The following is an 18,852-nucleotide window of genomic DNA, read 5'->3' as shown; positions in this document are numbered from 1 at the left end:
CCGCCTGTGCGTCTATCCAAGTGGCCTTCGCGATCCGAAGAGGTTGTCGGGGGTTCCAGGCTCAGCAGGGCTCTTGCTTCCGACAGATCCACACAGTGCTGTTGTTTATTTTGCCATAGGAAGGCAATCCCAAAGGGGTATGTCCAACGGTACCTGACATTTTTCTCTCGAAGGAATTCAGTGACCGGTCGGAACTGCTGAGGCTGCATGAGAGTAGCTTGGGCCACATCTTGGTAGAGGGTACACGTGGTGTTTTGGAATGTAATTGTATCGGTGGCCCTAGCTTTATGCAGGACGAGTTCTTTTATTTTAAAGGAGCTGAACTTGGCCAGTACATCACGTGGATGAAGATTTTCCCCTGGAAGGTGCGGGCCAACCCTATGTACTCTCTCTAGCCGAACCTCAGGACCGCCCTCTCCGAGGGTAGTGGAGAAGAGGCCCTCCATGAATGCCTCCAAGTCGTGACCTTCGCAGTCGTCCTCCAGTCCTCAGACTCTTATATTGTCGCGGCGGGAGCGATTTTCCAAATCTTCACATTTAAGGAGTGAGTTGTGTAGTTGCTTGCGTAGGTCAGCCGTGCTGTCCTCCAGGACTTTAATTTTCCCCGCTGACTCCTGTTGTTGCGCTTCCAGATCAAGAGTGCGTGTGCCTACGGAGTCCACATCGGCTTGAATCAACACCAATTTCTCACGTATTTCCACTCGGAAAGCTTCAAAGGAAGAGTCAATGTCCGCCTTAATATCCGCCTGTAGTTCCATGCGGAGTTCCTGCTTGAAGTCACGCAGGGAGAATAAGAGATCTTCACGGGTTAAAGCCATAGTCGCACCCTCCTCCATCGGACCCCTTCCAGCCGATGTAAAGTAATTGGAAACCCTGTTATTGGGGTTCTTCTTGGGTGGCATATGGGGCCTTCTGCTCGGTCAGCGCTTGGCCGCCCCTCGTAAGCGTGGAATCTGTACCCTCCTGATCTTAGCAAACAGAGGCCTTCATACTCGCTCCTCCGTCACAAGCCCACACTGCTCCTCAATTCCAGATGACGAGGCGAATCCGCTCACAGCGCAATGCGATCACCCCAACCAAGACAGCAGGGTCACGGGACGCGTACTCCTAGTGTTTTTCTTTACGCTCTGGAACAGCCCTCTTCTCGAGATAAGCAACTCTGCTTGTAGGCCCCTCACAGCGATCATAGCCCAGCAAGGTGAGGCCTCCAGGTAGCCATGTTGGGTCAGGCAACTTCTGCTACGCAGATTCAGCGTGGGTCGCGAAGGCCCCCTGCATGGCTTCCTTGCTTAATGACAGCCCCACATTGATCTCACCCACAAAGGGGGAGGGGTGCTCTCCCCCTCCCCTGGGACATACCCAGAGTGTTGCCATGAGCCCAGGGGGTGTCGCAAATCACTTAGTCCATAGAAGGTCGGCTCCACCGGGTCTACCGAGGCGATCAGCTCCAACCGAGACTCTAAAGGCGGCCATCCGCTATGCGGACATCGCGTCCGCCCGCCATCTTGAGTCACTCTTCAGTCGGCCCTCGGCGGACCCACCAGGCTCTCCAATCGTCGCTGGGGGCTTCAAAAGGGCCACGAAATGCAGGCGCGTGACCCCCTGCGAGTGCTGGTGGCAAATATCCCGATGTGCCAATCACCGCCGGCCGCCGCAGGGGCCTGTCAGCTCCGATTTCACAGATTCAGTGCCCGGGCGCCCGCCATTACCTCCAGTACCATCGCGCCTCCCGCACTCCCGGAGCTCAGTCAGCCGCCCTCCGGGACCCCCGACACCGCAATCAAGCCAACCGTTAGCTGGGCTACGGCCGCATCAAGGAGTATTGCTCGCCAGGTCGAGTAGATGCCTGTCTGCTTGTTATTCAATAGGGCCTGAGACGGAGCCGATCGGATTCACGTCTGATCGGCCATGCTGGCTGGCCATGCCCCTACATCTTTTTTTAGAAACAGCATATAGCTGTTATGATTAGGGAGCATATACTCCCTACCCTGGGGCTGCATACAAACACTGCACACATGCACTTTGGGTGCATGTGTGGTGGCTGCGCCCCCTCTGCTTGCATTGGAGAGGGTATTGGAATAGTGTCTTTCTGGGCCTAGAAAAAATTAATGTTTTTTTCCTTTGGTCTATCCATTACAGTATTTTCTGCTGAAGTATGTGTACTGTAATGACCAACAAAAAGAGCATTTTGCTGGTTATTATCTCAAACAAAAAAAAAAACATTTAAAATTTGGCTCATGGATACTAGTGATGGTATTACTGGTAAATTAATTTCCTGTGAATTCACCAGGAAAATTCCTAATGGGCAACAATGCATTTTAGGCACCAAAGAAAAAGCAACATCGGCCTACATTTGATTCATATTTCATATGCAACATGTAAATCAATCAGACATGTCCCTTACGAATGGGAACATAAACTTTGCATCAATTGATTAAATGCTAAATCCACCAAGTTTATACACACACCCCTTGATATTTTCTTCTGAAAGCGAGGTTGTATTTGATGAGCCAAACAAAGTGATTCATGTTCATCGCCTAGCTGCTAGCTGTATAAAGAAATACAGAAAAATTGCAATTCCATTAGAGGAGATGCATTTTACATTGTTATCCTGATTTTTGTTGCTTTTATATTTGAGTAAACATAGGAGTTTGCTTCTTGGAGGGCCCTACTATCCTGAAATAATACACCCCATCGTCTCTGGATCAAATGACACTACTGATCAGACTTTTTTCACAAAACCAATTGGCCTAATTAAGCATTCATGGCTTACAAGCAGTAAAGGAGAGATGGGGTTTAGAACATGAAGCAAACCAGTAGAGCACATGAAATATGTCTTCTTTTTTTATTAAATCCTATTATCTGTTCCATCAGCCAACAATTCTAAATTAATACAAACCTTTTTCTGCTCCTAGAGTTATTGACCATACAAAACAGTCTGACTGAATCCTTGAGTCTGAAAACATTAATTCAAAACATTTATCTCTAGACATCTTGGCAAGAAACTCAGCCATTTTGTTTTACCCATGGTAGGAAAAAAATGTGTACATGCTATTTTTTAAATTTTCAATCCACCTGCTAATATGCCCCTCTCTCCGTCCGCAATTCTCCCCAACATACCTAAAGCTACAATCTTTAACTTCTCACTCTTTTCTATTTGTACCATCTAAGTTGTAGAGGGCACACTGGTCCCCTTTAGTTCAAATTGAGTTATGTGCTTACAGTCCACTGCCCAATTTACAAACTTTCTGGTTAAGGACCACTGAATGGTATGCTGACTAATTATGCCCCAACAATAGAAATAGGATCATGTGTTTGACACCTAACAAGTGATGGGAAATGGTTTTCCTCATAGTGAGTGTAGAAGGAAGCTCTCCCTCACAGGTAAACCAAACAACAATGTTTCCAAGATCAGCTCCAAGTCTTTCCCTGAAATTTGCTAAATTGCCTTGAATACATCAGTCAAAAAGTTGATACATTCATGCAGGTTATCAGTAAATCTGAAAGTGTGCCTGATTCAGCACAGTCCCTCCAGTAAGTGCTTGACCTAGCATTTACTTTAAAGGCTTCATAAGGGCACCTATAAAGGACCTTATAAAATGTCATATAAATAAGCTCAAAGCAAGGAAGACATTTTCAATATACCGCTTTGATCTGAGAGATTCCACAATTATGGTCGCCCAGCTAGAGCTTTTCATTGCATTCTACCTGATTCTCTAACTCCTCAATTAAGGAATATCAGGTCTGAGTGCCACCTCAATGCAATAGTGCATTGTGGATTGACCAAACTGTATGATCAGCGTGAAAGGACAGTCCCAACTCCCACAGGTATGTGGACTTTGTCCCTCACAGTTGAAAGCTTTGAATCCTTCTACTCTTTCCTCCTGCTCCTCCCCTTGTGCCTGGGCTTGTAAATACACTTCTTTCATATTTCTGTACTATTGTGAATGTTATTTTCTTAGTTCATTGTGAAGCACTTCATTAATTACCATTGTGGTTGAATAGTGTGCTATAAAAAATTTGTTAATGATAATTATGCTAAAAATTGAACCCTATGGGTTTTGAAAGATCATGCCCGGCTAGAATGGTTCTAACCCATGAGAGGAGGTAGTAAATCTGTCTCTGTAGATTTCCGTCTGTGTGAGATTGCAGATTTATTACAATCTCCTATTCACAAACATTCCCAGTAGCACCCATGGAAATCTGCGCAGGGTGCAAGCTTCCAGCAGGCATTTTAGCGGGAAGACTATTGATTCCTAAAAAATGTCCTATTGCCTCCATAAGGAGTTCTCCATAGATCACAGATGGAATAAGGTGCACTGTACAGTTCCACTTTTTTTCTCAATAGTGAAGGCATTTTCCCCTGGAGAAACTCACTTCTCTACTCCCCCATCAAATTTGGTGTGTGAGTCATGCCCCTTCCCACCATGGAAAGAGATTTATTACAGTTATATGCAGGTGCATCAATCTGACCCTCTTCAGGGTGAAAGGGGAAGGAGAGGAGTTGGTGAATGCAGACAGATTGTGTGGGTTTACAAACTTTCAAAGCTCACCATGGCTTGGGAGGCGCACTTTCCTAACCCTTGAGTGTGAATTACCAGCATCTTGAACTACATGCTCATGAAGGAGATCTCTGCATATGTATATCGGCTTACCCCTGCCAGGAATCCCTATGAAAATTCCTGGCAGGTCATCAAATGTAACTTTGTGACCGAATGCACCTTTGTGACCGAATGCCCCTATGTCAGTAGGGCCTCATGTCTGTCACTTGATGGCAGCATACTCACCTGTATCAGTGCTCCTGAGAGACAACCTGTGCAGGGCCTGGTAGCCATGATTCCAGGCATTATTAGCTGTCCTATATAGAAGGAGGACAGGTGGCGTCATCCCTGGATTGGAGCTCCTAACTTCAGCCACTTTCAATGGGGCATTTTGATGGCTGTTATGATACACCATAAAATAAAAAATAAGGCACAGTTTTATGTGTTGGTGTTAGGAGATAATCATTCATAGATCCTATAATCTATGTGCAGGAACCATTTAGAAATCCCCACATTCATGGGCATTCCCCATTCAAATTACCTTTAATAAAACTTGGTGTTGCAATAAAAATCTTTCACAAATGTTTGAGAATTCAGAACATTCAGATTTGTTTGCGACATCTTTCATCGCATCAGCTATATATTAAAATATATTCTCACATATTTTCTTTCTGCCAATACAGATCCTTTCCAATAAATTAGCAACAACAAAAAAAATTATAACGGTTGTTTTGTATCCAGAAACGGATATCAGGTTGAATGCGGACACATTTAATGATATTTTTAGCAAAAGAAAACATTTGTCATTTCAAACCATATCTGAGAAACAGCAAATGTAGAAAAGAAGGCCAGAAAATTAATCCCACGGAGGCCACAAAGCAACAGTGCTACTAAAAATGTTCTAATAATTTAGTAGGCTGTCAGAACAAACACAAACATCTTAATATATTCCCTTTTCATTCAGTTTTAATATTTGATCTCAGAATAGATGTAGAAGTGTGATATGTCTGACATCTCCTCTTGGTGCACCAACTGCAGAGAAAAAGTCATGTTATAATGTGATGACTGTCAACAGAAAACTGAAGTGTTGTTTCACCTGTTATGTTTCAAATAAAATGTATCAATCTTCAGAGTGATCTTCCAAAAGGAGAACGGTTAATCTAATGACAATAGGAAGTCAACCACAAAAAGTGAAAGAAAAGTGGGAAACAGACCCTGAGTGTCAAATGTTGGCACTCCTAAACTAACAGGACATATCTGTGCAATAATCAGTAAGATCAGAGGAGTTCCATTCACCTGATAAATGAGAGAACGAAGACATACACATGAATATTGCAAACCCACAGGCATTTTATCATCGTATATGTCAGAGCTCTCTCCCATTGTACAATAGTTAAAACAAATATCACAACATGATGTTGGATTGGTATTTTATTTTTCCTAATATCAGTCCTACTAACAATACATCTATATTGTGCTTTACAATTATTTCTGAAGTTCCCCAATAAACAAACAAACAAACCTAACACAAAGAGTCGCACTGGGAGTGATTGCCAAACAAAGTCAGAAAATTACAGGTGGAGATCTTTGCGTTCACCTGGAAGTAATTTTCCAACTTTCTAAAATTCACAAACATTCAAATAAATACCCCTTGGAAACTGTGACAGGTGCAGGTTTCTAAGTGTACTTTTGGGAAGATCATGTGTCATTCCCAGAAAGATCCTATTTCCACTGTGCAGAGTTCTCTGTAGAGCAGAACTCCAAACCGAGGGCATGGAATAACATGTGCAGACAAACCTTTTTCTCTGTTGGGAACATATTTTTTTCTGTGGAGAAACTCCTTCCGGTGCACAATCACCAGATCTGGGAGTGATCCATTGTCTTTCTAAGCCTCATAAGTTATTTATTCCAGCAATCAACTGAAGTATATATTATGCCATTTCCAAAGTGGTCTGGGGAATGAGAGTAGTTTGGGAATGCCCACAAACATACTTTTTTATGGGCATTGATACGTGTCCAGCTAACCATGGTTTGGAAAACGACCATTCTCCCACCCCCTAAGTGGAATTTTTGGTGGGAACAACTTAATACTTGCGACAGAGATTTCTCCAATCATAAATGGGCTTACCACTACTGGGAATCTATTTGTGCATTTCTGTCATGTGTAAGATAGGTACATTTGATGACACACTTCAGTTTACAAACAAATAAATATACATTTGTCAATAGGGCCGAAAGATTTTGGATTTTTGAATTTTCATTATGTTATGTTATGTTATGTTATGTTATGTTATGTTATGTTATGTTACTGGCATTTATTATGCGCACAGCTGCTCCAGCGAAGGAGCGTCCCGGCGCCTGACAAGGAAGCCACACAACATAACTGAAAAGATGGGCGTTTAAGAGAGGAGAGGGCTACGGGAACAGAAAAGTCTTGACAGCCCTACGAAAAGAAAGGAGGTCTGCAAGGGTCCGGATTTCAAAAGGAAGGGCATTCCACAGAGCGGCCGCCCGCACCCGAAAGGAGCGTCCCCCAGCTCGGCTGCGTTTAAAACGTGGAACTGCTGCTAATTCACGGTCCGAAGAGCGAAGGGAACAACCAGGAATATAGGGACACAGAAGGTTATGCAGTATCTGAGCGGAGGGGCCTTTTAAGATCTTAAAGGACATACAAAGCACCTTAAAGTGAATCCACTGCCTGATGGGCAGCCAATGGAGAGCACGCAGGGTGTGAGAAACAGGACAAAACCTAGGAAGGCCTACAACTGCTCTGGCTGCTGCATTTTGCACTCGCTGGAGGCGGGTGAGCTCGGCCTGATTTAACCCTATAAAAAGGGAGCTGGCATAGTCCAGCCGAGACAACACCGTCGCCTGAACCACAAGTTGACGGGTTGAGGCGTCAAAAAATTTGAGTGCAGGTCTCAGATTACGCAAAATGCCAAAGCAGCAGGCTGCCATCCTTTTAGTATGGCCTACAAAACTGAGGGTAGGGTCCAACCACACCCCAAGATTTTAAATCTCCGAAACCGGAGTGGGGGTGGGACCCAACTCAGGGGGCCACCAAGTATCGCCCCAAAGTTCCGTCTGTTTGCCAAATACCATAATCTCTGTTTTTTTGGCATTCAGTTGGAGACAGTTGGACGTCATCCAACTGGCCACCGCCCGTAGTCCGTCCCGGAATCTTGGGGCCTCCACCCCAGAATCCCCGCTGATCGTGACCGCTAGCTGAGTATCATCCGCGTATGACACCATGGTCATACCGCAGTGCTTTACGACCTCAGCCAGCGGCCTCACGTACAGATTGAACAACGTGGGACTCAGCGAGGAACCCTGCGGGACCCCAAGCGTCAGAGGATGGAATTTGGACTGATGGGGCGGGGCAGCCACACAGAAAGAACAATCCGCCAGAAACGATCGGAACCACAGCAATGCAGTGCCAGTCACGCCTGCCTCCTCAAGGCGCTGCAGAAGGATCCCATGCGAGACGGTGTCAAAGGCGGCGCTCAGATCTAATAAAACAAGCGCCGCCGTTTGACCTGCATCGAGCACCGCCAGCAGATGCTCAACCATAAATAGGAGTGCTGTCTCCGTACTGTGGCCAGCTCGGAAACCATTCTGTGTATCATCCAGAACGTTAGTACGCGAGAGATGGTCAGAGAGGGCGGTGTTAACATGCGCCTCCGCGACTTTGGCTGGCCACGGGAGAAGCGAGATCGGCCGATAGTTCTCCGATTTACTGGGGTCGAGAGATGGCTTCTTCAAAATGGGCATTACTACTGCCTGCTTCCACTTCGAAGGTACCTGGCCAGACGTGAGCGAGATGTTAATCAAATCGCAAACTGGGTTAGAGGGTATCAAGTCTCTAAACATTGCTGGCTTGAGCGGGTCTGCCGGAGACCCCGACTTAACTTGAAGGGCCAGAGTCTTAAAAATCTCCGGTGTAAGACAGGGGAAAGAGTCTAACACCACCTGTCTAGGGAGATTATGCAGCCCGGCGCCGGTATGCACAACCGTGGGAAAGGCTCTCTAGATGGTGTGAACCTTCTCCAGGAAAAAGGCCGCCAGCGTTTCACAATGAGTGTTGGAGCCAATAACATCGACAGAGGGCTTTTTAGCCACAAGATCCTTGAGAGCTTTGAAGATGGTTTTGGCTGGATTCAGACTGTTACGGAATTCCAGGGCATAGAATGCGGCCCGGGGTCTGCAGACAGCTCGGTGATAAGACTTGACGGTAGCCATATAAAAGGCTTTTTTGCTGTTATCATACGTCCTCCGCCAGTCTCTCTCTGCACGTCTACAGGAGCTTTTCAGCGCACGCAGTGTGCCATTATACCAAGGACTTGGGTCGCGGGGTCCACACTTGCTCGATGACATTGGAATAATGGAATCAAGGGCTCTGGTTACCCATTCGCAAAAATGGTCATAGCCAGATTCCACATTCTCCACTGAGCCCAGTGGGTCTTCGGAAAGAAGGCGGTGGAGGTCTTCCAGTTTTAATTTACTCCAACGCCGTCTGGGCAAGACTCACATCGAGGGCTTAAAAGGAGACTCTGGCAGTGGGCAATGGATAGTCACCAGCGAGTGATCTGTCCAAGACATAGGAAGAGGGGAGGCCACCTTTACCTCTGCTAAATTTGAAAAAAAGGGATCCAGAATATGTCCACCGACATGGGTGGGATCCGAGACCGAATGAAGCAGTTGGAGGGCCTCAAGATCAGCCACAATACCACCCACGGAAGGTAGAGCCAAGGTGTCAAAATGGAGATTCAGGTCTCCTAGGATAGAAAAGTTGGCACACCCTACTGCCAGCGAGCTAATGGCATCAGGGAGAGCCTCCCTAAATGCCACATCGCTGCCCGGTGGACGATAAATTAGCAGTCTTGAGAAAGTAAAATGGGATGTAACAGAGACCTTAAACAGGGCGCTTTCGCAGCCCGCGATATTTTGAACTCTCCAGGCGCAAGGGTAGCAGGATTTGACGGCAAGCGCAATTCCTCCATCCCTAGAAGAGCGATTGAGCGTATAAGTCGAGTACCCAGAAGGAAAAGCCAGGTTAAGAACAGCTATCTCAGAATCCTGAAGCCAAGTCTCTGTCAAACAGAAAATATCAGGAAGTTCCTTACCAATGAGGTCAGCTATATCCTGGTGGTGTTTAACCAACGACCTCACATTCAGGTTCCAGATGGTAATATAGTGCGAGGGATATTTGCTACCAGTGGCTAACTTCGCTCCAGTGCCGCCCGGTAGGGCGGGGGCTTCAAGCAGCCACCTACCACATGCACACTGATAAGGACCACACAAGGGATAACCGCGGGCCCCATCGCATGGTGGCAGACACCGATTGATGGACACAAGGGCTTCCCTAGTATAACTAAGCATCGTGCGATATCTGGCGATGGACAGAGTCACCACCGGACCAGCGCGACCGAGCGCGGACGGGCGCAGACGGGCAGGACTCTGGCACGACTCAGGCTAAGTGAAGGCGCCACCGCTGCGCGTTACCGCTGCGCTGAGCGGGGAGCTTTAAATAGCTGTCCCACAGTATCTCCTGCGCACTAGAGCGCTCGCCAGTAGTAGCGCCTAAACACACCACCACTCCGCTCCAAGATGGCAGCCAAAAGCAAAACGAACCCCTCCCAGGAACCGGACCCGCTCAAGCGGCGGTGCCAAACTAATTATAGTGCAGGTAGAGGGGCAGCTAAAATCAAGGATTAAGAACCAAAAAGAAACAGAAATAGCAAACAGGAATTATTAAAACGGCAATCAGCAGTAAAAAGCGCGAAGCGCTTGTGCAGCGTAACGCTACCTTGTCAGAGCGAGCTCTGGAGCGACTCGCCTTAAATAGCTGTCCCACAGTATCTCCTGCGCACTAGAGCACTCACCAGTAGTAGCGCCTAAACACACGACCACTCCGCTCCAAGATGGCGGCCAAAAGCAAAACAAACCCCTCCCAGGAACCGGACCCGCTCAAGCGGCGGTGCCAAACTATTTATAGTGCAGGTAGAGGGGCGGCTAAAATCAAGGATTAAGAACCAAAAAGAAACAGAAATAGCAAACAGGAATTATTAAAACGGCAATCAGCAGTAAAAAGCGCGAAGCGCTTGTGCAGCGTAACACTACCTTGTCAGAGCGAGCTCTGGAGCGACTTGCCTTAAATAGCTGTCCCACAGTATCTCCTGCGCACTAGAGCGCTCGCCAGTAGTAGCGCCTAAACACACCACCTCTCCGCTCCAAGATGGCGGCCAAAAGCAAAACTAACCCCTCCCAGGAACCGGACCCGCTCAAGCGGCGGTGCCAAACTAATTATAGTGCAGGTAGAGGGGCGGCTAAAATCAAGGATTAAGAACCAAAAAGAAACAGAAATAGCAAACAGGAATTATTAAAACGGCAATCAGCAGTAAAAAGCGCGAAGCGCTTGTGCAGCGTAACGCTACCTTGTCAGAGCGAGCTCTGGAGCGACTCGCCTTAAATAGCTGTCCCACAGTATCTCCTGCGCACTAGAGCGCTCGCCAGTAGTAGCGCCTAAACACACCATCACTCCGCTCCAAGATGGCGGCCAAAAGCAAAACGAACCCCTCCCAGGAACCGGACCCGCTCAAGCGGCGGTGCCAAACTAATTATAGTGCAGGTAGAGGGGCGGCTAAAATCAAGGATTAAGAACCAAAAAGAAACAGAAATAGCAAACAGGAATTATTAAAACGGCAATCAGCAGTAAAAAGTGCGAAGCGCTTGTGCAGCGTAACGCTATCTTGTCATTATCCACACAAATATGAAAATTCAGTAAAATACCTCAGCCTTGCATCATCTCTATTAGTACTATTGTTCTATATGTAAATTCTCTCATCAAGTTAATATATAGAATATCTCTGATTTGTGCAAAGAAGAGAGGAAGTGCCTGCCCTGTATTCATTACAGGATTGTATTATATATAGATCATTTGATTGCGTTGTATCAAATCATCTTGAAAAGAAATGAGGCGTGGCTACAAATGAGTCCCATGGGACAGCTGTAAAATTATTATATGTTTACCCTGGTTCTCCTGGGCAGACATGGTTGTCATTGTATGATTTGTACACCTAATAAAAAGGAAGCGGAGCGCTGTACATGAACAAAGATACTGCTAAAACAACTTTTTTGCATACTTTAGTGTTACACTCTAAATGTGACGCGTATGCCCACACATGTGTCCCATGCACACAGTGCTACTGTAACCAAGCTGTAACCGACTGATGAGCCCTAATAGTGGCAAAACCAATCTTGGGGTACTTGTCTTCCAGTTCAGAGAAGACCTGGCCTGTCAGTTTGTGCTGGACTGTTACTATTATGAGCAGGGTTAGGACTGATTTACATATGACTGGGTCCAAACTGAGGTGGCATGCTGTGCAAAATAAGGATGGTCAGTGGTGCGGCTGAGTAACTCCTATCGGCTGAGATTAATTCAAGTATTCCATACATCTTTTTTTTTATACGTCAGTGCTATGCTTTAAGTGGGACGGGTATGCCCAGATGTGGGACCCGTGTACACTTGCCATTGGAACCAAGCTATACCTGACTGATGATCCGTAATAAGGGCAAAACTGATCTTGGGTTGCTTGTGTTCTCTTTTTCAGGGAGGACTCGGCCTGGCAGTTCAAAGGGGACTGCTCCTATTGGAGCTGGGTTAATACTGCTTTGCATTTGGCTGGGATCAAATTGAACTGACATTCCGTGAGAAAGAACGATGGACTGGATGTGGCACTGAATAATTGCCAGTGGCTGAGATTATTATATGCCTTCCATCCATCACCTTTTTGTGTACTTCATGGTCAAATGCAAGCATAAACTCAACGAGTTATAGAAGAAGAAACAGGGTTGCGGTCTGTTAATGGATTGTGACCTAGTGTTCTTTAATGAGGTGAGTTTTCAACTGTTTTCTAAATTAGGACAGCTTAGGTGCAATCCTGATAGATGCAGAGATATTGTTCCAGGCTCTGGGTGCCTACATTAAAAAGGTTTTCTGTATTTTGTTTTGTTTTTACACTTCTTAGTCTGCAGTCTGATGGTGTTCTTGTTGCAGGTTTGGAGACAACCACCAGAAAAGGTGAGCTTGCCCGTAATATAAGTAGGAGTGCTGGTCATGATTGCTTTGTAAATAATACAAGGGAAGCCAATAGAATTCCACCTGGATAGGGATGATGTGATCATGTTTGATCACTGTCTCGATGAGATGTGCTGTGGAATGTACAATGCCCTTAAGGGGGGAAAGTGTGGGGTCTAGGAGGCCATGGACGAGTGTATTATCACCATCTATATGAGGGTGAGTATATGAGGGCTTACACAGCAGTTCAGAAGTTGAATTCTGAAGGAAACAATTTGACTTTCTTTAGAAGAAAGAGCTGGTGCCCGGCTTTATTTTTTTATGAGCAATGTGTTCCTTGAGTGTGAGGTTGTTGTCCAGGATTATTCAAAGTGACTTGACCTTCAGTGACACTTCAAGTATGAAGCTGTCAAGGTTCATGTCATAGAGCCAGGTTTGTACTGTATCTTGTTTGTTGTTCTTGGCAAATAACAGGAATCCTGTCTTGGTTGTGTTAATCTTCAGGGGGGTGCTGGACTTCCAGGTCTGGGTAATGAGCAGGCAGTGTTTGAGTCATTGGATGTCTGAAGCAGAGAAGACTTTCAGGTAGACTTGTGCATCAATCAATCAGGATTTATAAAGCACACCTAATCACTGATAGGGTATCCAGGTGCTTGCAGGTCCTGGAGGCTTATTCAAAACAACAAGGTGTGGATGGCTATTCGGAATTACGGAAGTGAGGTGATTGTCTGGAGTTGCTTGGGGAGGCTATTCCAGGTCTTTGCTGTAATGTTGGAGAAGGAGCATCCTCCTATTCTGCTTAGGTAGATGCCGGGAGTATAGGCAAGTAAGAGGGAGGCAGAGCTTAGTCTTCACAATGATTGGTGTAAGATCGGGCGGGTCATTGGTTGTGCACAGCCTTGTGTGTGTGGGTCAGAAGCTTGAATTGGCATCTTTTCTGTACGGGGAGCCAGTGGAATTGCCTGAGGTGAGGTGTGATGTGGGTTCAATGGGAAGGGCGAGGAAGAGTCTAGCTGTAGCGTTCTATATGGTTATATTTGATTTGAAGTCTCTGTAGGAGATGTGCAGCAATTCCTACATAGTGTGTTGCCATAGTCCAGTTTACTGTTAATGGGGCCTGTGTTACGATGAGTCTTGTGTGTTGGGGTAGCCACTTGAAGATTTTGTGATGAAGCAGGTGGAGGAGATGGCTTTGATCTGGGAATTCATTGTGAGTTTGTTGTTAATGATGATTCCAAAGTTTCTGGCATGGTTTGAGGGAATGGGTGCGGGTCCTAGGTCTGATGGCAACCAGGAGTCATTCCATGTGTTGCATCTGTCGCAGAAGATAAGTACTTCTGGCAGCGATGTTTGCCATGCACCTGTGGTAATTGGATCTGGTGGTGGCGAGGGGATGAGTTGAGTGTCCTCTGCATAGGAAATTATCTTCAGACCGTGGGATCTAACGATCTTGACCAGCAGGGTCATATATGCATTGAAGAGCGTAAGGCTGAAGGATGAGCCCTGGGGGACACCACAGGTGATCATCTTGGGGTCAGAGGTGAAAGGTGGGAAGTGGACACTCTGGGATCTACCGATGAGGAAGGAGGTGATCCATTTGAGTGCGTCCCCTTTTAGACCGATGTGGTGGAGTATTTTGAGCAGTGTGTGGTGGGATTTGGTGTTCCAAGGCTGTTGAGAGGTCAAGGAGAATCAGAGCTGCTGTTTCCCCTCAGTTGGGGAGGGTGCAAATGTCATCAGTGGCAGTAATCAGGGCAGGTTTGGTGCTGTGATTGCTGTGGAAGCCGAATTGGGAGACATTGTGGAGTTGTTTCTACTCCAGATGTGTCATGATTTGCTTGTTGATGACCTTTTCCAGCATCTTTGCTCAGAATGGTAGCAGGGTGATATTCCGGCAATGTTTGTGTTGCTGGGGTCAGCAGAGGGTTTTCTCAATAGTGTTCTGACTTCACCATGTTTCTAGGCATTGGGAAATAGACAGAGATGTTGAGCATGGTGGTGAAGTCCTGGTTGATCCCTTGGTTTCCAAGGTTGAAGATGTAGTGCAGGCATGGGTCTGTAGGAGCTCCAAATTTGATGGATTTCATGGTTAGGTGATGTCCTGGGTGGAAAGGAGATTCCAGATGGTCAGTCTGTGTACTGTGTCAGTTGCGGTGGTGGCGTATCTGTTGAGGAAGCCTGTAGGTGTGGGTGGGGGTATAAAGTTATATGGTCATGATCTTGCTGCAGAAGACTTTGACGAGGATTCGCACAGCTCCTGTGATGGCGAAAACATTTTTTTTTTTAGAATTCCTTAGTGATGTTGAAACGCTCCCAGTGTTGCTGGGGATGGTTTCGATGTGTGTGGCTAGGTGTAGCTACTTTGTTGTCCTCAGCAGGTGGTGGTAGAGGTTCAGTCAGGTCATGAAGGCTGCCCAGTCAGAGGTGTCCTTGCTGGTGTGTCATTGCCTCTCCAGCTGTTTGCTTTCGCATTTCACAGTTCTGAGTTCTTGGGAATACTTGCTTGCCTTTTTGAAGTATTTTTGCTCGATGTTGCTCTTGATGGGAATGATGCTGTCTGCGCAATTGGTGATTCAGGCATTGAAGTTCTTCACTCCTTGTTCAAGGTTCGCAGTGGTAGTGGGGTTGGAGGTGTTGAGGGCATCCATCCAGCTGGTCTCTGAGATTTTATTCCACCTCTGATGGGGGGCACTGGTCGTCTTGGGGTGGCAGTGTGGGGGCGTAGATGCTGAAGTGGATGATGGAGTGGTCAGTCCATTTGAATTCTGTGACATGGCTCTATTTGACGCGGTTGCTGGAGTTGCGCATGTATTTTTTTTGTATTTATTTTATTTACTTATAAAGTTTTGTATAGGGCAAACATGACCCTAGTGGGTATCAGAGCTCTTTACATGAGTATAATTGAACATCTAACAAGATTACCTATAGAAATGGAAGTAAAAAGCCTTGAACATACATATATTACTACGCTTGTGCTCAAGATAGTCATCAAGGACAGGCCAGGCTTTAGAAAAGAGTCAAAGGTATGGATACAATCAATAGAGACAAAAAAAAGATAGCTTAGGGTAAAAACTTGTTAATCAGAAATTATTTTACTTCTTTTTAGGTTTCGCCTGGCGTCTGCTGCGCAGCAGCGTTCGCGCATCGAAATCCTATGTTAGAACAGTACGGGGGCTTTGCCCCGTCTGCTCTTCCATTGGCTAGCTCCATAAATGGAGGCTAGCCATTGGAAGAGAGATCTGTCCCTCATTGCCGGAGCAGATTCGTGGGCGTTCCGGCGATTTTTACTCACCCCACCCCTTTTTGTACGTCATGCGGCGGTGGGCGTTTATTTTTTTTATTTTTTTTTTCACGGATGTTTTTCGTCATTTCCAACTTCGTCCCCGTCCAGCGTTGTTGTATTCTGCTGTCCGTCCTCCCTCCGGCTGTTCTTGTCTTTCTTCCGCTGTCTATGTTTTGCGGGCGCCGGCGTACGCTTCAGGCGTACGTTCGCAGCATACAGGGCACAGTTCAATTGTTCACGCTTCCAGCATGAGAGGCGTATAGGGGCACGGTGCGATGGTTCACGCTTCCAGCGTGAGAGGCGTACAGGGGCACGGTGCGATGATTCACGCTTCCAGCGTGAGAGGCATACCTTCGGGTTTCCCAAGCGGCGAACGGCACGTCCGTTTCAAGTACGAGCCGTACTTGTTCTTTTCGTGTGCGATGAAAAATCCACAGTGAGCACTGTATCGAGAGTTCGGTGAGATGTGATGCCGCGGTCTCTCCAGTGGAGGGGTCCCCTGAGGGCCTGCACCGCATACATGCATGCACCCCTCATCCCAGTGTCCTGTGGGCTTCCTACAGCCAAAGGCGGAGTCCACGTTACCACTTCGGGAGACTGTCCCTCAAACGAGCCTACATGTTTATTTACTGTAAACTCGTAGTAGAGCAGTCGGGTGATGTGTGGCAACACTTCTGCAAACCAGGCAGTGCATTGCTTTATTTATTATGGATTGCTTGAAATAGACATAAGAACTCCGTGGAGATTGTAAGGTAACATGGCGCTGTAGAAAAACTGCCTAAATATCAGGAGGTGGTTCTTGAAGATGCTCTCTTTATGTTGCTGTGACTTATTAATTCATTCTTCCTGGGATTGGGGTGTCCGGTCACTGCACAGTGCTATGGAAGGCCAATGTCTGCTTAGCTATACAATACATTGTTCTGCTAAACCAATGTAAGGCTGCGGAAATGCAGAGCTTGTTTGGTCTACCGGCAGCTAGATCCGCGATCCGAAGTATTCATGCGTTTCTCACTAGAGAGGACCCCTCCCCCTGCCAGTAAGGCTCAATCACGCACTGGAGACTCAGAGCACCTCTTTCAGAGAGCAGCACTGCCCTTAATGCCTTAGCACAGCCATGCTAATTAGAAACAGATGCCGCCCCTCCGACCCCTAACGATAAGAAATTCTGCAGGCACTACACTGCACACTGAGGTCTCCTTGCTTCAACGTGTCCCCCCCACCCCACATCGCCTCGGACCACACGTCGCTCAGGGAGCCTCTCTTCGCTTTAGCCCCCTCACCCCCTCGGAGCACAAGTAACTTGTTTTGGGATTCCCCCTTGATGTGCACTCTCTCTGATCCCCAGTGTGAGGATGTTTATATATGTCAGCCCTCGAGTCTCAGAGATTACCAAAACCAGCTTTTAGCCCATGCCGCGAACATCAAGGTTTTATTTGGTTTCTTATGTATCCTGCGCCTGTATCGGGTTAAGCATTCTCACTATCTGACTTTTTTTCCACCTGAATCTTTGTCATGTAGAAAATGTTCAATCTCCACTGCCTGTTGTGGCTGAGACTTTCACTATACAATTCTATAAGCAAAAACCAAATATCTCGAAATAATCTTAAAAAACACACACACAACACAAGTTATAAGCATCCATGGCACTCGGGCTCTCATTGGGCTCCCCTTCAGTAATTGCACAAAAGGGCCTGGAATCCATCATCTCCAGGACACTAAGCCCCTCAGCGCCCCCTGCAGTCCTCTGCACCCCCTCTCTCACACGTAGGCCATGCACCTGCCTGTCAGCACCTCATCAGCATGCTCTGGCACAGAGAGGAGACAGGGTTGAATGTGTGTGGGGTCATGTCTGTGTGTGGGGGGTTCTGTCTGTGTGTGTGGGGTTCGGTGTGTGTGTGGTTCTGTCTGTGTGTATGGTTCTGTGTTTGTGTGTGTGTGGTTCTGTCTGTGTGTGGGTGCATGTGGCTCTGTGTGTTGCTCTGTGTGGGTGCAAATGCAATAGGTCTCGCATTTGAGAGAGATTAAGCTATTGGCATTGTAAATGACAATGCCATTTATTTATCTATTTTCAAAATCAACACATAAATAAAAATGTTGTCAATTACAATGCCAAAAGCTCTAACTTTTGCAAAGGAGAGACCGTTGGATTGTAAATGCTTGTTTAATAGAAGCGGTAGATGACATTAGGCAAACATCCGGTGGCAAAGAGTTCCATATCTTTGGTGCGACACCCGAGAAAGCTCTGTATCCAGTTTTCTTTTTATGGAAGCACTGTGGTTTCAGTAGCACGAATCCCACACATCACAACTGTCTGCAGCCCCTGATTGTTCTAGTTTTTGGGACAAATATCTGGGTGTATTGAAATGTAGGGCTTTGTGTGTCATGCATTCTATCTTTAGTTAAATTCTTGCCTCATAAGAGAGCCAGTTAAAAGATTTTAGGGTGAGGGAGATGTGATTGTTTCATTTTGTACCAGAGACAGGTCTGGTGGCCGCATTGAGGGAGGCTCTTTGTGGGGCCAGTTTGTATCTAGGTAGGCCACATAGGGTGGCACTACCATAGTCCAATCTGGGCAACACAAGAGCTTGAACCTCATGCTTGAAGTCCTCCGTGGGAGGAAAGTTTTAAGTTTCTGTAGCAAGCTCATCTGATAATTCGCTCCTTTGATGACCATACGGATGTTATCCCGCATATTCAAGTGTTTGTCTACTGAAATTCCCAAGGAAGTAGCAGAGTCTATGATGTGTGGAGAACAGTTTAGTGCAGTAAGATGTTTCATCCAAAGATCAATTTTGGGAATGTTGTTCGGAGGAGATATGGGTAGGAATTCGGTTTAGGCAGCATTGAGCATGCGATGAGTGTTGCTGAGCCAAAGATGAGTATTTTGTAGCATCGAGTTGAAGGATAAGGTGTCATCTGGGGAAGAGTTTTTGAGATACAATTGCTTGTCA

Source organism: Lissotriton helveticus, chromosome 12 (assembly GCF_964261635.1).
Source record: "Lissotriton helveticus chromosome 12, aLisHel1.1, whole genome shotgun sequence".
NCBI classification, from domain to species: Eukaryota; Metazoa; Chordata; class Amphibia; order Caudata; family Salamandridae; genus Lissotriton; species Lissotriton helveticus.
Note: the sequence above shows the minus strand (reverse complement) of the source record.